The 21,375-nt window shown below is 61.5% G+C and overlaps 1 long non-coding RNA gene across 1 annotated transcript; it reads right to left on the bottom strand.

Annotated features, from left to right (window-relative positions):
* Positions 1 to 14,117: 14,117 nt before the first annotated feature.
* On the bottom strand, positions 14,118 to 20,628 carry LOC139074681 (uncharacterized). Its single transcript, XR_011524306.1, has 3 exons — positions 19,726 to 20,628; positions 19,508 to 19,588; positions 14,118 to 15,123 (listed from the first exon to the last, which is right to left on the bottom strand). It is a non-coding gene; the product is annotated as an uncharacterized lncRNA (long non-coding RNA).
* Between the last annotated feature and the right edge of the window lie 747 nt (positions 20,629 to 21,375).

Below are 21,375 nucleotides of genomic sequence, written 5' to 3'. Positions count from 1 at the left end.
GCACGTGGAAGAGCGTCCACGCTTCTCACCTCTAGATCTGCCTCTGACGCCCTCCCCAAACCCCACGTGCCCATCTCTGCCTCATCCTTCACATCTCAGCTGAAACGACTCCCCTCCCAGGAGTCGCCCTGACCACCTGAGTAGATGCCCTCTTCCCCCTGGAGCCCATTCACACCTAGGTCCTTCCTTCATGTGTAATTCATAGATTTCGTTTCTTGTTTGCCTGCTTTTCTCCCCCATTGGTGTATGAGCTCCACGAGGTCAGAGGCTTTGTCTGTTTTGCTCATGACTGAACAATGAACCAGTGCAATGCCCTGCATTTAAGTTGCTCGATAAATGGTGGGTGGATGGATGGATGGGTGGATGGGTAGATGGATGGATGGATGGATGGATGGGTAGATGGATGGATGGATAGATGGATGGATGGGTAGATGGATGGATGGATGGATGGGTAGATGGATGGATGGATGGATGGGTAGATGGATGGATGGATGGATGGGTAGATGGATGGATGGGTGGATGGGTAGATGGATGGATGGATGGATGGATGGATGGGTAGATGGATGGATGGATGGATGGATGGATGGATAGATGGATGGATGGATAGATGGATGGATGGGTAGATGGATGGATGGGTGGATGGGTAGATGGATGGATGGATGGATGGATGGATGGATGGGTAGATGGATGGATGGATGGATGGGTGGATGGGTAGATGGATGGATGGATGGATGGATGGATGGATGGTTGATAGATGGATGGATGGATGGATGGATGGATGGGTAGATGGATGGATGGATGGATGGGTAGATGGATGGATGGATGGATGGATGGATGGGTAGATGGATGGATGGATGGATGGATGGATGGATAGATGGATGGATGGGTAGATGGATGGATGGATGGATGGATGGGTAGATGGATGGATGGATAGATGGATGGATGGATGGATGGGTAGATGGATGGATGGATGGGTAGATGGATGGATGGATAGATGGATGGATGGATGGATGGGTAGATGGATGGATGGATGGGTAGATGGATGGACAAGTGGCAGGTGGATGGATGGATGGATGGATAAATGGATGGATGGGTGGATGGGTAGATGGATGGATGGATGGATGGATGGATAGATGGATGGATGGATGGATGGGTAGATGGATGGATGGATGGGTAGATGGATGGACAAATGGCAGGTGGATGTATGGATGGTAGATGGATGGATGGGTGGATGGTAGATGGATGGATGGATGGATGGGTAGAGGGATGGATGAGTGGTGAGTGGATGGGCGGATGGATGAATGAATGAAATTAGAGCCTGTATAACAGACTGAAAGGTGCTGAGGAGGACAAGGAAACCAGGAGGGTGTCATATCCCAGTGGCTGAGCAAAGAGTGTGTTCCAAGAAGGAGGCAGGGACACGGGCCTTTTTGGTCTCTGAAGGAGACAGAGAGGGCTATTGGTTTGCCAGGAGCTCACCCAGGGTGCTGATGAGTTCAGTCTCTTATTTTAGAATTGTTCTACTTTTTAATTTTTCATTTTGAAGTAGTTTCAGAATTGCAAAAAACGTTGCAAAATAGTGCACAGGCTGCCCTCACCCAGCTTCTCCTAAGGTCACATCTTGCAGAACCAGGGGTGTGCTTGTGAGCCAGCTCTCAATAAAAGAAAAAAAATGAAAGCCCTGCTTTGCAGCTTTTGCTGATTTCCACGGTGTAAATACTCCCACCACGGCCAGTTGCAGGAATTTACACCTGGCTTGCAAAATTTCTGAATATTTAACAATGGACGCTTGCAAGACAGTATGAGCTGGCTCCAGCACCCCGGAGTATAAATAATAAATACTGACGCGCCGGCCTTACTCAGACGTCGTCAGCCATCCCGCTAATGTCCACATCCCCTTCCAGGATCTCGTGTTGCCCCTTAGTTGTCATGCTTCCTTGGTGGCCTCCATCCTGGGACAGCTCAGTCTTCGTCTTTCATGACATTGACGCCGTAAAGAGCGCCGGCCGGTTCTTCGCAGAACACCCTCGCTCTGGCTTTGTGGGGTTTTCTCGTGACTGGTACGTTTGGGCGAGGCATTTTGGCAGGAACATCTCAGGGGTGACACCGTGTCTTCCCGGGGCATCGTTATCAGGAGAACTGGGACGTCCATCGCAACACAGGCGACGGTAACGGGACCACTTGCTGACGCCTGTTGGGTCTCTCCAGTTTGAAGTTTCTCTTTGAATTAAGGGAGTGTCTTCAGCCTTAAAAAGGAAGGAGATTCTGACACCTGCCACCACAGGGACAAACCTTGAGGACACCACGCTAAGTGAATAAGCCACAAAAGGACAAACACTGTATGATGCCACTCATACGAGGAGTCAAATTCACAGAGACAGAAAGTAGACGGTGGGGGCCAGGGGCAGGGCCTGGGGCGGGGATGGGGAGTGAGTTTAATGGGGACAGAGTTTCAGCTTGGGAAGATGGAAAGGTCTGGAGATGGACGGTGGTGGTGGCTGCACATCAATGAGAATGTGCTCAATGCCTCCGAGCTGCACACTTAACTATGGTTGAGATGGTAGATGTTGTGTCACGCGTATTTTACCCACCAAAAAAGTAAAAAAAAAAAAAAAACAAAAAACAATTAGTAAGTATCTTGTGGGGAGGAACTTTGGAACACTGGATCCCTCGTACTTCCGCCCACTAATTTTATCGGCCATCGCCGATTCTCACACGAGCTTTGTTTTCAGGGACATCTCGACATCAACCTGGTTCCTCCTCCTTGCGCTCAGAAAGCCAAGCTGCTTTACCCCCGAAGACGTGATCGATGACAACGCCGCAGGAACCAGAACAACAAAATCCGGCGAACGCGGGGCCCCCTTTGCAGGTTGCTGGTGCCCGACGTCATCCTCACGGCTGGCTTTCCTTCACCCCTGGGCGGAGGGACGGCCGGGCTCCGGCTCCCTCTGCTTTGTCCGGGATCTCACAACACCGCCCGGGGAGCGTTGAAGGGAGCCAGGCCCCTGTGTCCTTAGGTAGGCTGCTCTGGCCTTGGCCTGGCGCCCGGCCGTGGGCCAGTTTTTCCAAACGAGTCATAAATACCCCCTTGCTGGAAGGAGGAGGAAGGAGCCGTGCAGAAGGGATGTCTGAATCCGACCCCACAGGCTCCTTGCTCGCCCCCACAGGCCCTGCTCCCCTTGGCCCGGGACACGGCCATCTCAGGGGGTTGTCTGAGGCCTCAGGGCACCGCCTGGGCCTCACATCTCATTCCGGGCTTAAGATACTGGTGGCCTGTTGGCTCGGCTCGTCCACAGCGGCTGGTCTGGCCCAGCCTGGATTTCCTCCCACGGATCTAAGTGTTTTAGAAAACATTCTTAGACGCCCCTCGGGCAATTCTCCAGCCCCTCCTGCCATGTGTTCTCTTTTAAGGGGCAGAGGACAGCGGCCTGGACAGATAGATGGACAGACGGGCCAGTGGCCCTGCCCGAGGTGGCAGCTCTCTCTTTCCCACGCCACGTCCTTGAGCCTCCGCCTGCTTTCTCCAGAGCCCCGGCTCATTTCTCCCAGGCCCTGGAACCCAAGCTGGCAGCCATTCATCACGGCCGGATGAACACTGTCCCGGATGGGGCGCGGGCGGCCCAGGCGATGAAAGGCTCTGAGTCCCCGGCCCCCTCCCCATGGGCCACCGCCGTCTCCCGGGGGCGGAGCGTGAAACTCCATCTGTGACAAGCATGACAACCACAACACACCTTGAATTCTCATCTTCGTCCTGCCTCGGCCTGGAGCCTGGCCCACTCACTCTCCTCCCAGCAGCCCTCGGGGCAGAGGCGGGGGGCTCTCAGCCCCCTATCCAGGAGGAGAAACTGAGGCCCGGCTCCCGATCCCGCCCAGGGTCCTCCTTCCAGGTGCTTGGCTATTCCGTGGGCACGTTCCCTGGGGAATGAGCTGAGGACTCCCCCAGAATCTCAGCCTGGAAGCTCTGGGGGTCCCAGAGTGCAGACAGCGGGGGGCTCCCAGCACAAGGGCCCAGCGCCTCCCCCGGGTGGGGTCTCCCCCTGCAGCTGGGCCACCAGCTTGCACTGCCTGCCACTCCAGTTGTCGGGCGGGTGGGGGACAGGGGGGCGGGCCGGTCACCCCCCCCACCCGTGAGAACTTCCTGAGCTGGCCTTCTCACCTGCCCCTACCCCACCCACCCCCCAGCTGGTCAGAAACCTTATCCACCAGCCCAGCCCGGGAACCGGCATGAGGAGGGCGGCGGCCCCAGCAGAGAGGCCCAGGCTGGGGTGGGGGGAGGCCGGGCTGTGTCTTGACTCCGCTGTGAGCTTCCTGTGTGACCCTGGCCGGCCCCCGCCCCTCTCTGGGCCATCTGAAAAATGGGGGCTGTGTCCCCACGGTCTGCAGCGCAGACAAGCGCAGGGCAGGAGGCCTGGCTTTTGAATCCCGGAGGGGCCACTCACTGGTTATCTGAGATGGGGGCAAATCTTTCCCTTTCCTGGGTCTCTGGGGAGCTGTGAGACGTGAGAGGCAAAAAGTCTGGCAAACTCCAGGTGGGGCCCCTCCTGGCCTGGCCGCCACCCACGGCCCTCGCTGGGTTTGGGGCTCCGCCCTTCGCGGGGCCTCTCGCCTGGATTTCCCACCAGGCTCCAGAGCCCCCATTGCCACGCCAACATGTCCCCTGACGGCGCACGGCTCCCCGCGGTCCCCCCACCCCCGGGGGCTCCTCTTCTGAGGCTCCCGCCTACCCTGCTGGGGTCGGATGAACCACCGTGTTTATTTTACGGGGCGATAATCTGCTGGAACAGGGGCCGCCAGTTCTCAGAGCAGCCGGAGGTCAGGGGTCAGGAAGGTGAGGACAGGGAGGGTAGTGAGACTCTGCCGGGGCTGGGAGCAGGGGTCGGGGGGCACCTGACCCCTGAGACTCTGTGTGTGTGCCTGGCTCTGTGCATGAAGCCGAGGGAGCCTCAGCGCCTCAAGGCTCTGGGCAGAGCTCTGTCTGTCTCCTCCCCTCCAGCGAGGCTTGCATGCTTCCTGGGACGGGCCGCTCAGCACTTCACCCAGCAGTTTGTCCCCAACACCCTCTGAAGGAGCCGGCTAAGGGGAGCCTCACCCAGGGGGGCGGGCATCCAGGAGGGTCCCCCACCTGCCCGCCCAGGGGCCCACTCCGCTCCACCTTCTCTCTGGCCCCTGTGTGCTCCATGCTCTCCCGTGGACCTCAGTGGGGGGCCCCGGTGCAGCCCTGAGGAGCTGAGTCCGAGTCTGCGGGACTCACGTCTACGTCTTGGCCGCAGGCGGCTCCCTGAGAATGGCACGGAAGGCTGGTCCTCCAGCCTCCTCCATCCTGCAGAGGCTCCGAGCCAGGAAGGGGACGGGCAGATGGAGCTCGTGCCACGGGGGCAGGTCCCGACAGCAGTGCATCCAGGGCCAGGAGGGGGCCCCCCCACAGGCGTGCGTCCCTCAGCGGAAGCCGGGTCCCCTCTGCCCCTCCCCGTGAGCTGGCCCCTCCCCACTCCCTCCTGCATCCTCTTCTGTAGTTGGAGCCGATGAGCTTCCCAGGCTGGCAGGAGGGGCCGCGCCCTGTGGACTGTGGGGGGCTGTCGGAGCCTCTGAGGAAGGCGGGGTGCCCACCTCCTATGCAGCCACAAGACCCCATGCGCTTCATGGCCACTGGGAAGGGGCCCCCTGCTGCCTGCTCAGCTCCCGAGGCTGCTCCATCTCGGGGTGCAGCTCTCCGGGGCAGGCCTTCCCTCTCTGGGGCTTCAGCCGAGCACGGGCCCCTCAGGAGGTTCCCCGGCTGCTGCATCCCTTTCTGGCTCTCCCTGATCCGCCTGGTCGCCAGGCCTTAGCACAGCTGGCCCCATCCCCCAGCACTCCTCCCAGAGGAGCTGGCCCTGGGCTGACCCGGGGGCCCCAAAGTGGATGGGAAAGCAGGCTCCTCACAGACACAGTGTTTCTTGCCCAGTGTTATGACCGCCATGGCACGGGGAAGCCTGACAGCCCTCAGGAGCCGGGAGGGGGCTCCTGATGAGACCGAGGGTGGAGTATCCTGGCAGCCTTCCTGGAGAAGGTGACCTCAGAGCTGAGCTCAGGCGCAGTGGGAAAGAGGGCTCCCAGCAGAGTGCACAGTAGGGCAGAGGCCGCTGTCGAACCCCAGGTGCCGCAGAGAGAGGGACCCAGCGTCAGCCCCAGCTGCACCCAACACGCCAAGGCTGAGATGTCCCACGGGGCGTGGGGCTGTGTGGCCCAACTGCCCGGACTCAGGTCCCAGCTGCCCCACCTGGCCGTCCAGACCCTCTGCCCCCCATGCACGTCCCTGTCCTCCTGCGTCTAGACGGCATGCCCGGAGTGTGTCTGGGGTCCGTTCCTTCGGGCCCCTCGGCACCTGGCTTGGCGAGGGGTGCCCCAGGATGGCGGCACCAACACGGGTTGAGTCAAATTGGACCAGTCACAAAGGGGTTCATTCAAAGGATCCGGCCTGGAGTTCCCACTCAGCCACCACCTGCCGTGTGACTGGGATCTCTCGCCTCCTGGGCCTCGGTTTACCCATCAGTACAAGGCCGGGTCAAGTCCCTCAACCCCAAGTTCCTGTGCTGATCGTTAGGATTCTGCAGGGACAAATGGGGGTGCCGGCCCAAGACGGGGCGCCCCCTGCCCTCCTCGCCTCCCCAGGGCGCCCCCTCATCTCGGCCCATGCCACAGCACGCACAGGGTGCCCACTAGGACCTCTCTGCCCCACGGCTACTCCATCTGTGCTCTCCTTCCAGAACTCGGCACCCGAGGGTCTCACCCAGGACAACGCTCCCGGCCGCGCTGCACGCTTTGCACCAGCCGTGGACCTGGGGCAGCTACTTCCCCCCCTCCACCCCAAGCCTCAGTTTCCTCCTCTGTGAAATGGGACAAGGATCGTGCCCCCTTCCCAGGGAGGCACTCGGGGGCTGACGGCTGCCAGCACAAGGCCGGGACGGCAAGAATCACGTGCACACAGGTACAACTGGAAAACTCCTCCAGGCAGCCCCTCTTCCAGTGCCCTCCGTGCCTGCCGGCCTCTGAGACTGCCGCTTCCTGCAGACGGGGGCCACCCTCGGCCTGACTTCCGGGGCCATGGGGGGCGGAGGACAGGGGGCAGGCACCCCATTACCCATCCTGCAGCCTCCGGTGGAGAGAGCCGCTGGCAGCCCCCCCACCACCAACGACCTGGCGGGCGAGGCCATGGATGGTGCCATCCTCGGGCGGCCGGTCCCCGATGCTATTTCATGCCACACCACCTAATAGGTGTGTTTTCACACCCTCGTCACCGCTGGGAGGTTTCGCATCAGCTTCCAGGAGGCACGACAATCTCCCTATATGGAGAATGGGCCGGTGACGGCTAATTGATTTTACAGCGGTACCGAAGGACAGACAATGAAAGTGCCATCAATTTAATCCACTATTTAATGGTTCCAATTTAGCTTCCGTAAATGCTCACTAAACTAATTTCTCTGGGTTCAGCAATCTGAAAACCTATCATATCTCTAATCTCCTTCAATATATTCATCTGGAAAAGGGAATTTAGCCAATTCTGATGTACGGAGATGATCTGTTAGCGCCACGTAAATGTTTATAACACGGCAATCGAGTTCGTTTATAAGGATATGAAAAGTTTTATTGGGGAGGGCGCTGGAGCGGAACCGGCGGATAATAGGCAGTTACCCAGCAGGCTCCGGGCGCCCGGGAGCGGGCAGGCATGCAGAAAAAGACTCGGATTTGCTCTAATCCCAAATTGTGAGCTCAAGTCCGGCCCGGTGCACAATGCGCCTGGAACTTGGCGGCACAAAGGAGTCGACGCCTTTCCCCCCGCAAACCCGACCCTCCGGCCGGCCCGCGGGGGCGTGGGTCCCCACTCGGGTCTCCCCTTCCCACTTCCAGAGCCCGGGGCTGATGGAGATCCCATCCTTCTCTGCCCGGCCCACCTGGCCGAGCTCAGCGGGACAGCAGAGCGGGCGGGTCCCTCCCGGGCAGCGCGGGATTTGTTAGAAAGACAGAGGTGACCAGCTGTTCTGCATCTTTGCTGAGACGGAGCGGGAGGCAGCAAGCTTAAATTACCCAGGGAGCGGGATTCAGATGCCCCACAAAGTGTGTCCCCCCGTGGGAGGGGCCAGGAGGCCTGTCCGCCGGCGAGCGCCACCTCCTCCCAGTGACCTTTCCCAGGGTGGGTGCCCAGCAAAGGCGGCTGCAAGCAGGCAGGCCCGTGGAGAGGCTCACGCCCCGCCGACCGCTCCCTGGGTGGGTCCCCAGCACGGAAGCCCAGTCTCGAGCCTCGGGGCGGCCGTGCACTGTGCAGTTTCCTGCAGTGTCTCGAGGCCCAACTGTCCAGCGCTAGCGAGCCAGCGACCCGCCCATTAAGGGTGGTTTTGGGGCATTGTTGTTTTTCTCACATCCATCCTGTTTTTAAAGAAAATACTCCCGCAGCAGCAGCTCATAAATTAGGGAGGGTGGGAGTCTGGAGAAACGCCACCGGCCTCCCGCAAATTTGAGAGTGACCAGGCCGAGGGCACAGCCTGGGAGAGACAGCGGGAGGCAGCTGCCCTGGGCAGGGACGCCATCAACCCTGACAGGGCCGCCCCAGAGACCTCCGGAGGCCCGGGGACCCAGGTGGCCCATCGTGGGCCCAGCCCGTCCCCGGGGCCTGGCTGATGAGGACAGAAATCAATTGGCCACACGGCCATGACCACCTCTTCTGTCCCACCCCCGAGATGGGGGCCCCCAGAGGGCAGGGGCCACATCTGGTCCTGGGCTCCCGGCATGCAGGGTGCGTGCAGCGGGCACGCAACGCAAGTTTGGCGAGTGGGCAGATGGATGCTCACCTGCTTGCACCCATGCAGGTGAGGGCAGCCCGTCTGCCCCTCCGGCCTCAGCTGTTGGTCCCAAAGCTTTGGCAAGGCTGGCCCGGGGGAGGGGGCTCCATTTCACAGGGAGCTGACCACACCATAGAAATGCACCAACCGGCCCCCCGTGGGCCTGAAACCCTCGTGCACAGGCGCCTGGCCAGGCTGGGGCTCCCTGGGGGCTCAAGGCTGCTCCCTCCCCGTCTTCAGCAGCCCTGGCCGATGCTGTACCCCAGGGGCAGGGGGCCAGGGGGAGGTGTGCCCCTCTCTCCAGCCCACGCACTCTCGGGCTGCCTGCCTGGTCAAGGGTCACCTTGCAGCTCAGGGAGGCAGCATCCACGGCCGCCCGGGGCACACACTGAACCCCTGCCACCCCCAAGTGACACACAGGTGTACTTCCATTCACACAGACACACAAACGCTCGGGCTTCTAGTCAGATTCATGTCACACACACACATAGCCCACCCACCTTCCCCCCCGGAATGTAGGCTGTGACTCTGGTTGGTGGGGCTGCTGCTCCAGATAAATTTTCCCAGCTGACAACTCTGACCGATATCAGCCGATCTCTCCAGAGGCCTGGATGGCCGGACACTCAGATTTTGATCAGAACTCACCTGGAATCAGGTGTGTGACTGGGCAGCACCCTCCCCTCTCTAAGCCTTTCTGTGCCAGCGGATTGCCAGAGTCCATGGAGGCTCCACATTTCGCAGCCAGAGAGAAGGCAGCGGTCCTGGGGGGGAGCGCTATAGTGGAGCTCGTTCTCACTACAGTGTAAATGACTACCGAAGCCTCCTTTTCTGCAAGTGGGTTTGACAGGGAGGAGGGGGCAGAAAGAGGACACTGGGTGCCTTGGCCCCGGTCCCCTGGCCTGGGGCCGGGGTCTCCCGATGGGGAGCTCTCCAGGCCTGCATTGCACCTGGCCGTGTTGGCAGGAAGAGCCCCAGGGCCAAGACCAGGAGGGGCCAGGAATTGGTCAGCACCTGGGCGGCCACTCACGGCCTGCTTTTCTGTTTGGAGACGGTTTCTCCCCTGAGTTCTGCCTCATCCGAGTTTTACGGCCACACCCGAGTGCAGGACACATCGGGCAGCCACAGCCAGCTCGAGGCCCACCGGCAGCACCTTCCACTCTGGGGAGAGGTTGATGACCGCCCCACTGTGAGCGCCCACTGCCCATCCCGTCTCCAGGCCCTGCAGCCCCTTGGAAGGGGCACGGGCGCCCAGCCCACCCGTGCCAGGCCCAGCGGTACAGCCGGCAGAACCCGGCCTCCCGGCGCCCGGAGAGGGACATGGCACACGCGGGTTTATGACGGCAAGAACATTCTTTCCGCTGTAAATTATATTTAACATTCCACAGAACTTTATTGCGTTTTGTGTTTGGGTTTATGGAAAAGTCTGTATTTAACTTCAAGCCCTGGTAAACATCTTTGCTTATGTTGTTATGCGATTCCTTATTTGAGTATTCGATTTAATTTCACAGTTCATATACCTTAAAGTTTGGGCTTCCCCCCTCCCTCCCCCACTCGCTCGGAGAATGCCGGCCCGCCTTGCCCGTCCAGGCTGGCTCTGCAGTGGGGCTGGGCCCAGCCCCGTCCGAGACCCCGTCGCCCCAGGGTCTGGCCATGAAGCAGCCCCCTGCCCCTGGGCGGCAGCTCTGAGCCTCGCTGGCAGGCGAGCAGCTGAGAGCCAGGAAGCTGGGTGGGTGGCGCACCCGACCCCGGCTCCCCGTGACTCCGTTTCCACAGGATCACACGGAGGGGAGGGGCCATACATGTTTTTTGCCAGTCTGTGGTCTCAGCCACGCTGCCAGGGGCAGGGGGCCGAGGGAGAAAGAGGGAGAGGCCAGAGAGAGGCCCACTGCCCAGGACGGGCATACCCAGTGGGACGGCTCCCCAGGGCGCCCGCCACGTGCCCGCTGCCCCTCGGCCCAGCATCCCCTTCACCTGCCCTGGAGCCTTCCAGATAGCTCTCGTTGTCCGGCCGTGGGCAGGTCCTGCCCCTCTCTGGGCGTCCCCCTCTACGAGGGGAGCAAGGAAGGGGCCACCTGCAGGCCGGGCTGGCACAGCTTCACCGAGGCCTGTGCTTCTCCTCCGGCCGCTCTGAGTCCCCGGGGTCGGGCAGAAACTCTTGCAGAAGAGGTCAAGACCCAGAGAGGTTGAGGAGCCAGCCTGGGGCTGCACAGCACATTATGGCATCGCTGGGATGGCCTCTCCACCCAGGGCTGGCCTGGCCCAGGCCTCACCGTCCGTCTGTCCTCAAGCTGACCAGACAGAAAGGCTCTCTCGGGACACACTCATCGGTCAGCCCCACACCAGTGTCCTCTCTACTCACCACCCGGATGTGAAAACCGTCTCGGGGGGCTTCAGTGGTCTGGAGAGGCCCCGGTAAGGTGAGGACATGTGAGTCCCACCTGCCCGACTGCCCTGCGTGGGGCACCCCTGGCAGAGGCCCCCCGGGACGGGGACGGGAGCAACCACGTGGCCTTCCCCTTCCCCCGGGTCCTGAGGCTGAGGCTCCACGCGGCTCGCCAGGGCTGGAGGCGGTGGGTCGGGGGTGGTGACCTCAGGGTTTGCACTCAAGGCTCCGAGCGGGCCTCTCCCGTGCCCCGGCTCCACCACACAGCTCAGCCTTCCCCACCGGCCATCCCTCCGCCCTCGGGGCCCAGCGTCTTTGCGTTGGTCCTCCTCGGAGCCCAGCCCCATCCCACCTGCTCTGCTCTGGGTGGCCTCTCGGGCCGGGTGTCCCCCTGACACCGGCTGTCCCCATCTCTGGGGCCTCAGCTGCCCATCCTTCAGGGCCTGAAATGCACTTCCCCAGTCCAGCCACCCCAGGCCCCCTGCACCTGCTGTGGGGTGGCCTCCCTAACCCACTGCTCAAGGACCACCCTCCGAATGAGTAAAGGGAAGAAGCCCCCTCTGGGAGCCGCCCTGATTCAAACCACCAGTGTGGGTCACCCCCTCCTAGGAGCCTCCCTTACACCCCTCGCCATCACCAGCAAGCACCCTCCCCAGCACCAGCCCCCCTGGATGGACCCCGCATGGAGCCCTTGGAGCGGGCATCTAGCAAGTGGGAGGAGGGTGAAGGAGTTGGACAGACACAGAGGCCCCTCAACACAGATCCACCCAATAATGGGTCATGTCGTGCTTCACTAAACTTCAATCACGTCATGCATGCCCCAGGAATTTGAAATACTCAGCAAGAAAAGGACACAGCACCCACTGAGCGAATGTGGAAAGAAGCTGGATGCGAGGTCAGCATTCAGAAGTGCATACCGTGGGTGCTGTAGAGTTAACAACAGACCGTGATTTGCCTCCGAGCTTCCTAGGGGCCAAGGCAAGAAGGGAAACACACTCCACTGCAGTGTATCTGTGGTAACACCCGTGAGAGAACAGGAAGCCAGGCATTCAGGAGGAATGCGCCTCTCCCGTTCAGGAGGCTGGGAAGCTTCCGGCCATTGCCCCACAAAACGGGTTTCCTGAGATGGTTCAGGCAGCCTCTGATGCCCGCATGGAGCCCTGGAGGGGATGCTGGTCTGGGCATCCGTGTGACGGGCCCAACCAGGAAATCTGTTTGCTGGCTGGTCTCAGTTTCCCCATCACGGTGCTTCCCGCTGTGTGCAAGGAACTGAGAAGACACTGGTGAGGTGCCCAGCTTCGCCTGCTGCAGGAGGCCGGCCCCGTGGCGTGAACCCCGAAGGCTGCCACCCGCCTGCCCGCCCGCCCACCACGAGGCGGGATCTCTGCGTGTGTAATTCAGCCTCGTTGTTTCATCAGTCACAAGATCCAAGTGGAAAAACAGAGACATAAACAGGCTCGCCCGGGGACCTCCCGGACCGCACGTGGGCCCAGAGGAGCAAGACGGGGTGCCGCCCCGCGGCGGGAATTGCAGGGTCCCTGGGGGGCAGCTCGGCCCAACCCGGGTCAGAGGCTGAGCCAGCCTGGGCAGTCCCGGGGGCCGAGGAAGAGGAGGGAAGGGGTGGCCATGCGCTGAGCAGCGAGCCGGCGGGAGAAAGCCTGGAGGGGCAGCTGGGGGCCTGAGGCGGCGTCTGCTCTGTCTGGTCGCAGACTCGCTCTCTCCCCAGGAGGCCCAGGAAAATCCACGGCCTGAAAAACCGATTCAGGCTCCAGGCCGCCAAGCGCAGGCCGTCCCTACCGGACAAAGGGGCAGGCGGCACTGTCGGGGGCGGGGGGGGGTGGGGGTGGAGGATGCTGAGGCCCTGTGGGGGTCACGTCGTGGCAAAGGGGGCCCCAGTGATGTATGGAAGCAAAATCCTAAAGGAGGAGGCCCAGGGATCTGGCTTTGGGACCCTGCGCAAACACCCCTCCCTGGGCCTCAGTTTCCCCTTTTGTAAAACAGCAGTCCTGACCCCGAGTATCTAGCTGGTGCAATGGGAACGGGAGCCTCCAGCTGTGCAAACTGTAAGGTGGGGGGAGGGGGCCTGCGAGCGTGGCTGGCAGTCGCCGTGACGACGGCGGCGGCGGTGAAGGCCGGTCGGCTGTTCCTGGAACAGCGCTGCGTGTTTTCAGCTGTTGTGTGACACCCACACCCCGCCAGGCTTGTTTTCCAACGGCGCCCTGTGAGCCGGCGCGAACGCAATCCCGCACGCGCCAGCCTCTCCTCTCTTTCCCTGCCAACCTCAGGGGTGGCACCGCGGCTTCCAAAATCTCATTACCGCCACCATTTCCCGTCCTCCACCGCCGCTCCCTCCTCCAACGGCCCCCTCTCTCCTTTTGGAGGATAAATTTCTGTAGCGGCCAATTACGGCCGTTTGACGTGCGTAATGATGAAGCCGTGGAAATTGGAATTGACACCTCCGAGGACCGAGGACGGGGAACCGTGGCGTCCAGCAGCCGAGCGCGTCCGTCGGGTTTTCTCAGACTGACGACGGTCGCCGGGGCCGGGGCTGGGCCTGCGGGCGGGCGGGTGGGGGACGCGGCCAGGCCGGGGGTGGGGGGGCGCTCGGGGCAGCCCCCCGGCGCCCCGCTCCTGAGCACCGATCAATTACGGCGCAGACAAGCCAGTGTCACATGTGATTCTCAATGTCAATTTCATGCTCGCGGTAACCATTTAAGAAAGAGCCGGCCGGTTTTACATTTGATAAGAAATCAGTGGCGTTTGTGTCGGTGAAAAGACCGATCACAGAGTGTGACAGGTCCCAGAGATTGCCAGCCGGCGTCGACGGCCCGTCTGGAGTCTGTCAGGGACCCGCAAGTATTTATTTCAAATGGGCTCCCCCGCTACCCGACCCCGCCCGCCCGCCTGCCCGCCGCCCCCCTCCAGCCGGGACGTGAAAATAAACTGTCAGTCTCTATTTACAGCTGTACAAGCTGGAAATACAGAGGATTTCAGGTTAAATTGTCAGTTAACAGAATTCAAAATAGAAAGGAGAAACGGGCCTCTCTGCTTTCATTGCACATGGTGATGGGGAGTCCTCTCCGCGCCGGAGGGTGGGGGGAGCCAGCCCGCACGGAAGGCCCCGGAAGGGCCTGAGGATTCCGGGCTAGAGGACTTCCCCGGCGTTAGGGAGAATGAGGGCGATATTAGGGCTAATTAGACGGGACGGGAAGTTAATGGAGCCTGCGTCCTGGCCCTCGCCCGGCTCCCCGCCAATTTGCAGGATCGGTGTCTTTAGGTGCGTGGGCCCCGCTAATCCGGCCGGGACGACATCCTTGGGCGCGCTCTGCTTCTGCTAACGAGGTGGGAGCTGCCAGAGGCCTGCCTCCCTCGGCTCTCCCGGGCTCCCGTCCAGACGGAGGCCCGACACACTGGAGACGCAGACCCCGCCTCGCCGCCTCTGAGCCAGACGGGCGTGGGCCGTCCTGCGGGATTTTCCAGGCCTGCAGGGGCAGCAGGTCCCGCCCCGGCTCAGGGGGCACGGAGGCTCAGGGAGGACCCTGTGTGCCCCGCTCCTTGCGGGCGGAGCGGACGTTGTCTTGGGGCCGTGCCCGCAGGATCTGTGATTTCTCACCGTCCCGGTCCGGGGTGGGGTCCGAGGAGCCGGGGCCAAAATTGCCCTATTTAATTACCGGGCCGTGTCTGGCGGGATGTGGGTGTCGAGGGCCCGGCCCAGCCCTGGCACCGGGACAGGAGCAGACTTCCCCTGCCATCTCCAGGGCAACCAGCACACACGCCGGCTGGCCTCTCTGGTTTCCAGGCGCCGAGGCTGCAGGCCCCCAGAAGGCGGATGGGGCGCTCACTGCTCCGGTCAAAGCGGGGAGGGGGCAGGAGCGGGAGGAACGGCAGACCGAGGCGGCCTGGGCTTGGGAGTCTCGGTTTTCTTATCTGAAAAACAGGCATAGATACGTCCAAGAAGTGGGGGCCTCCCGGGTGCTGTGTGACCCTGAGGCCCTCCCTCCCCTCTCTGGGCACCCATCCTCCATCCGCCTAACGAAGAGGGCAAGGCTTGGGCTGTGGGCGGCAGGGCCCCATTTCTTTCGTCTTTCTGTCGGTGGGACTCCGACGGCTTCACCAGCACAGAGAAGGCCTCTCTCAGGGGGGTCACAAAGAGCTCGAGACAGCCACTGACTCAATAGGTCACGGACCCCAAGAGTGTCACTGAATGAGAGCCACTGGCCTCCGACACCCGGGAGAGCCCCGCCCGGACCCGCCGACTTCGGAGGAGCCTGAGTTTCTCCACCAGTCGCTTCTCCGGTTTGACCGTCAGCCTGCGATCGCCCAGGCCAGACCCAGCGAGGGGGCCGGCATTGGGAACCCGGCCCACGGGGTGGGGGGGTGCCACGTGCACAGACCACCCCCCACCCCCAGGTTCCTCTGGGTGGCAGGCGTGGCCCCAGATGCCCAAGTCGGCCAGGCCGGCCCAGCGGCCCCAGCGCCCCACCGAATCTTGTGCGCCGGGCGGATATGAGTCCACCCGCTGCCCGGGCATCGTGACGGCCACTCCTCTCGTGCGGGGGCGGGGACCCCAGGAGGTGGGGACGTCTGGAGACAGACAAGTGACACCAGATGGAAAGCAGAGTCTGAGCACCACGTCCCGGCCACGTGGCGTCCCCCGAGGCCGGCTGGGCAGGCAGCCCGCCACACTCTGCCGCCGGCGAGGGATGGGGACCGGGCGAGCCTCGGTCTGGACAGACCCCCCCACCGGCTCCGCCCACGCGCACGTGCACGGCTCTCTACAGTTTGCAGACGGGCGGACGTCCTGTGTTCCCCCGCTTCTCACAACATCTCCAACGTGCCCTGAGGCCCATTAGACAGAGGAGGAAACTGAGGGAGGCGGGAGCCCCAGGGCCGGTGGGCCTGACAGCCAGGCTTCCTGCTCTCGGGCGGCCCCCGGACCCCCACTCAGGTCTGGAGCAGCCAGAGGGACGTGAGTTCAGCAGACGTCATGGAAACGCCGCCCGCATCCCCGGGTGGACGGGCAGAGCCTCACTCGGGGGGCGGGAGAGCCCCAGGCCCACGCCGGCCCCGCCCCCGTCCCTCAGCTCTTCTTTGCTGCAAATGCCTCAAGGAGCCAGGTCCACACTGTCTTCACTGCTTCAGCTCCCCCAGAGTGCAGCCCCGCCAACCCCCAGGGTCACCCACCGGGGGAGGTGATGGTCGATTCTCTGGCCACTCAGCGCCTGGCCTCTCTGCAGCCTCTGACCCGGTCAGCTGACCTGCGGTGCCGGATGCCGCCCTCTCCCCTTGGCCGTGGGGAAGCACCTCAAATTTGATGGATGGGAAATAGCATTCTCACTTTCACCCAGAACACCCCTCCTTGGTCATCCTCCCTCTCAGTGATGGGCCTGTCCCCATCGCCCTTGCCCTTCTCTGTCTCTCCATCTCTCAGTCTCTCTCAGACCTCCGCTCCACTCCAGCCACGCTGGCCCCTCCTGATCCTGAGAACATCAGCTCCTTCCCACCTCGGGGCCTTTGCACGTGCTGCTCCCTCTGCCGGGCCCGCCCTCCTCAGATACACTGTCTCTGCTTGAAGTCACCTGCCAGGAGCCCAGCCCTGACAGCCACAGCCCCCACCTCACTGCGCCCCCGCCTTCCGTCGCATACCAAGTCCCTGTGTGTGTGTCTCCCCGAAAGGGTGGGCCCAGGTCGCTCTTGTTCACAGTGCATCATACTGAAAGTCTGTTGGACGACTGAAAAACCAACCCACCCCAGCCCACCCTGTGGGTCCCGCAGGTGTAATGGAGCCTCTCCTGGGGGTCAAGAGGAGAGAACGAGGAAGGTGCCCGGGTTGCAGGGGAGCCCGATCTGGGGAGGGGTCTGGGGTGGGAGGCGGAGGTGACGGGGGGGACCCATGGATGTTGTCGGGATGGCAGGGCCCCGACCGTGGAGGTGACAACACCGCCCCTGTCTCTAGTGGACACGGAGGACCCCCGTTCCTTCCGGGCGGGAGGGGCCCTTCCTGAGCTGGCGGACTGGACACAGCTGGGCCCCTCGGCGGCCGGGCAGCTTGAGGGGCGGCCGGGCGGGTTCCGCCTCCCACACAGCTTTGAGGTTTATCGACTGAACACATCGATTTGTTAAGAGCTTCTGCGCTCCCTCGGATGGGAAATATTGTCCTCGCGCCGGGCTCGCCGGGACCCCAGGTGAGAGGTTCTCTCCTCGACATCATAAATTTCCATCTGGGCCTCTCTACCGCGTGTGGACAAGGGTCTGCTGGAGGGTGGGGGCCGGGGATAGGGCTGCTAAATGCTCTGTCGACCCCTCGGGGTCAGGCCTGCGGTGTGGCTGCCGCCGAGAAAACCACCCCCCCAAACCCACGTGCCTGGCTGGCCCCAGGGACCCCGGAGACCCCGGAGCATAATGGCCAGGCCACCCCCTGACCCCACAGAGCAACGGCCAGGACTGAGGGGGCGCAGAGCTCCACGGAGGGCGCCACCTCTTAGCCACCCCAGCTCGAGCCCCACCCCGGACACCCTGCCTTGGCGCTCTCCTACCCGCTGTCCCCCGCCCGGGACCCCTGCCCCATTGTCAGCTGGACCCACCATCTTTAAAGCCGAGCCCAGCTGATGCTTCCGCGGGGCCGTCCCCGATCCCCCGGGGCCCAGGAGGCCTCTCCCTGGGCTGTGCCCCTGCCCCCCGCCCAGCACATTGTGCCGCTCGCTCTCGGTCAGTTTTGGGGTCCAATGCCCCAGAGCGTTCAAGGCAGCCCCGGCGGGTGGGGGTGCCCAGGGGACCGCGGTCTGCTGCTGTGGGGGGCCTCTCGGAGCAGGCGGGCGTGGGCTGTGCCTGACTGCACCACACGGCCCATCAGGCACCAGGCTCCGCTCCAAACAGCCCCTGAGGCTGGTCAAGGCTGAGGTGTTGGGGACCCCCGAGCGCCCACAGCCTTTGGGTGCAGAGACGAGGTCTGAGGGTGGCCAGGCCGGCCCCACCCCCAGCTGCGCCCAGGACGCCTAAAGGAGCCGCAGCAGCAGCTCTGAGCTCCGAGGCCAAGCCCTGGGCCACCCGGCCCCCCGGGGCCCTCTCCAAACGCTGCCCCATCAGCCCGGCTGAGGATGACACGGCCTTTCTCCAACAAGACGCCGGCCAGGCCGGAAGAAGGAGCTCCCGGGCTGCTCCCGTCCTCCTCCCCATGCGACCGCAGCCCTAATGAATCCCCAGCCCCCCCAAGAGGACCCCGATCCTTCAGGGCCTGGCCCTTTGCTGCATTCAGGGCAAGGCCCGAGTGCCCCCACGGGCAGAGGGGCGCATTGTGGCCTGGTGTCCCAACCCACGTCTCCCGTCCCCCTGAGCCCAAGGCCACGCCTGGGAGGACCGGGTGTGTGGTGGGCGGCTTCTCAGTTAGGACGAGCGAGGGAGGGACGCCCAGCCAAGGTCTCGAGGACGTGAAGACGCCACACAGAGCTGGAGGCGGAACTCCAGTCTTGTTTTTTCATAATTGTGCTTTTTGCATTTGAAACTTTAGTCCCGGGCCAGCTGGGTGATGGAGTGGTTAAGTTTGCACACTCTGCTTCGGCAGGCCCAGGTTCACGGGTTCTGATCCCGGGCACGGATCTATGCACCGCTCATCAAGCCATGCTGTGATAGGCGTCCCACATGCAAAATAGAGGAAGATGGGCACGGATGTTAGATCAGGGCCAATCTTCCTCACCAAAAAAAAAAAAAAAAACCCAAACAAACAAAAAACCAAAATTTCAGTCCAATAATTGAAAACAGGGGTTCAAACAAAAACTTGAAAAACGGATGTTCATGGCAGCTCTATTCACAGCAGCCAAAGGTGGACACAGCCCAAATGTGAACAGATAAACAGAGTGTGTTCTAGCCCCTCGATGGAATACTACTCAGCCACAAAAAGGAATGAGACACTGACACCTGCTACCATGTGGATGAACCTTGAAAACATGATGCTGAGTGAGAGAAGCCGGAGGTAGATAACCACGCATTGTCGGGTTTCATTTATAGGAAAATTCCAGAATAAGCAAATCCACAGAGACAGAAATGGGGTGGTGGCTGCAGGAGGCGGAGGGGTGGAAGTGACAGCTGATGGGGACCCGGCCTCCTTCTGGGGTGGTGAGAATGTTCTAGAACCAGACACAAGTGACAGTTGTACCACACGGGGAATGTACTAAATTCCACTGAATTGTCCGCTTTAAAGTGGCTTAAGTGGCGACTTTCATGTTATGTGAACTTCACCTCAATTTACACAAAAAGCCCCAACTTTAGCCCAGCTGGAGGTGCTTTTGGGGGTCGGGATGAGATAGGGTCTCACCTTGGAGTTTTGAGTCTGTTTCTGCATTTTCCAGGCCGGCAGCGTCCGAAAGAAATACCACGGGTACCACGTAAGCGATTTCTAATTTTCCAGCGGCCGCGGTAAAAAATAAAAAGAAACAGATGAGAGGAGTTCAAATACTATATTTTATTTAATACACTGAAAACGCAATCATTTCAACACGGGATTGATGCAAAAATATCAAGACAACCGTTTACCCTCCTTCTCACATGACATCGCGGGTCCCGTGCGGACGTCACAGCTCCCGCGTGTCTCGATTTGCACGGGCCACATCTCGGGGGTCACTCTGCAGCCACGGGCGGCCAGTGGAGTTGGGGCTGTCCCCGTGACCCCCCCCGTCGGTCCTGACGTCACCTCGTGGGCTGCCCGTCCGGCTTCTGACCCCTGTGAGTGTCGGGCAGGGGAGCCCACCGCCCACCCTTCTCCATCTTCAGAAGGTTCCGGAAGGTCAGGTGAGTTCTCCCAGGTTGCCAGGCCCTCCCAGCAGGCTGAGGCCGGGCCCAGCAGCAGGTGGACAGAGAGAGAGGTGGGGGCGCGGGCACTGAGCAGTACCCCTTTCCCGCCGGCCCGGGAGGCCTGTGCTGCTCAGACCACCCTCGGCCCCAGGGTGATCCGTCACTCGTTTGCTAAGTACTCTAGGAGCATCTCCGCTGGGTGGGGTCCCACACGAGCATTATCCATGTCGGGGCAGACCAGGAGCTCTGGGGGGCAGACTGGGGAGCGGCAGAGGCCTCAGCGAAGGAGCAGCTGAGGTCTGAAGGGGCTGGAAGCACTGGGAACACAGAAACAGCATGTGCAAAGGCCCGGGGGCACCAATGGGCTTGGCCCCCTCAAGAAACTGGCGGGTGGATGTGACTGGCGTGGGGAGGAGCAGGGGTCAGGTGGGACTGACCCTCGCTGGGGTCCTGAAGACTTTAAACAGGGGGGCGGGGAGGTGACAGGGTCCGGTCTGCATTCTTTTTATTCACATAAAATAAAATTCACCATTTTGAAGTGAACAAATCAGCGGCATTTGGTACATGCACGATGCTGTGCAACCACTACTTCTGTCTAGCTCAGAAACGTTTCTGTCGCCCCAAAAGGAGACCCTGAGCCCACTGGCAGGCCCTCCCCTCTCCCGCCCCCCCCCCGCGCCCCCCCAAACCCCGATACCCACCCATCGCCTTCCTGTCCCTGTGGGCCTGCTGTTCTGGGCACCTCGTGTGAATGCAGGTCACACATGCCGTGGCCTTTGTGTCCGGCTCCTTTCACCGAGCATGAGGTTTTCCATAGCTTTTTATTTCCAGCTTTTTATTTGCGAAGAATTTCAAATTTAGAGAGAAATTGCAGGAGTCGCACAAGGAACTCCACGTGCCCCATGCCCAGAAGATTCCTTTCAAGTTCCACAATCGTCTCAAGGACGTCCTTGGTGGCAAAGGACCCAGGCGCAGGATGGCTCGCGGCTGTCGGGACCCCACCTCCCGGGTTTCTCCTTGACTCTCGGCTTTGACCCCCCGAGAAGTATTATCTGTGGTTGGCAATGAGAAACCTGGTCCCCTTACCTCTGGTTTGCTCAATCCCCATAACGTGACCAGTCTCCTGGCCTCACTTGGACTTGTCCTCAGAGGGGCCCTGACCACTGCCAGGCTGCCCCCCTGCTGGTGGGGAGGAGGAGGAGAAGGGGGAGGAGGAGCGAGGTGGAGGAGGAGGAGGAATCCTCATTTTCATTTCCAAAACTCACTCAGCAGCTCTGCAAAAAATAGATGAGTCCAGGGAGGTGGGGGGGAGTGGGGGCCAGGAAGGAGAAGATTGAAGAGATGAGAATTTATGGCACCAAAACACACGTACAAGCAATGTTCATAGCAGAT

Source organism: Equus przewalskii, chromosome 12 (assembly GCF_037783145.1).
Source record: "Equus przewalskii isolate Varuska chromosome 12, EquPr2, whole genome shotgun sequence".
NCBI lineage: Eukaryota > Metazoa > Chordata > Mammalia > Perissodactyla > Equidae > Equus > Equus przewalskii.
Note: the sequence above shows the minus strand (reverse complement) of the source record. Positions and strands in the feature narration are given on the sequence as shown.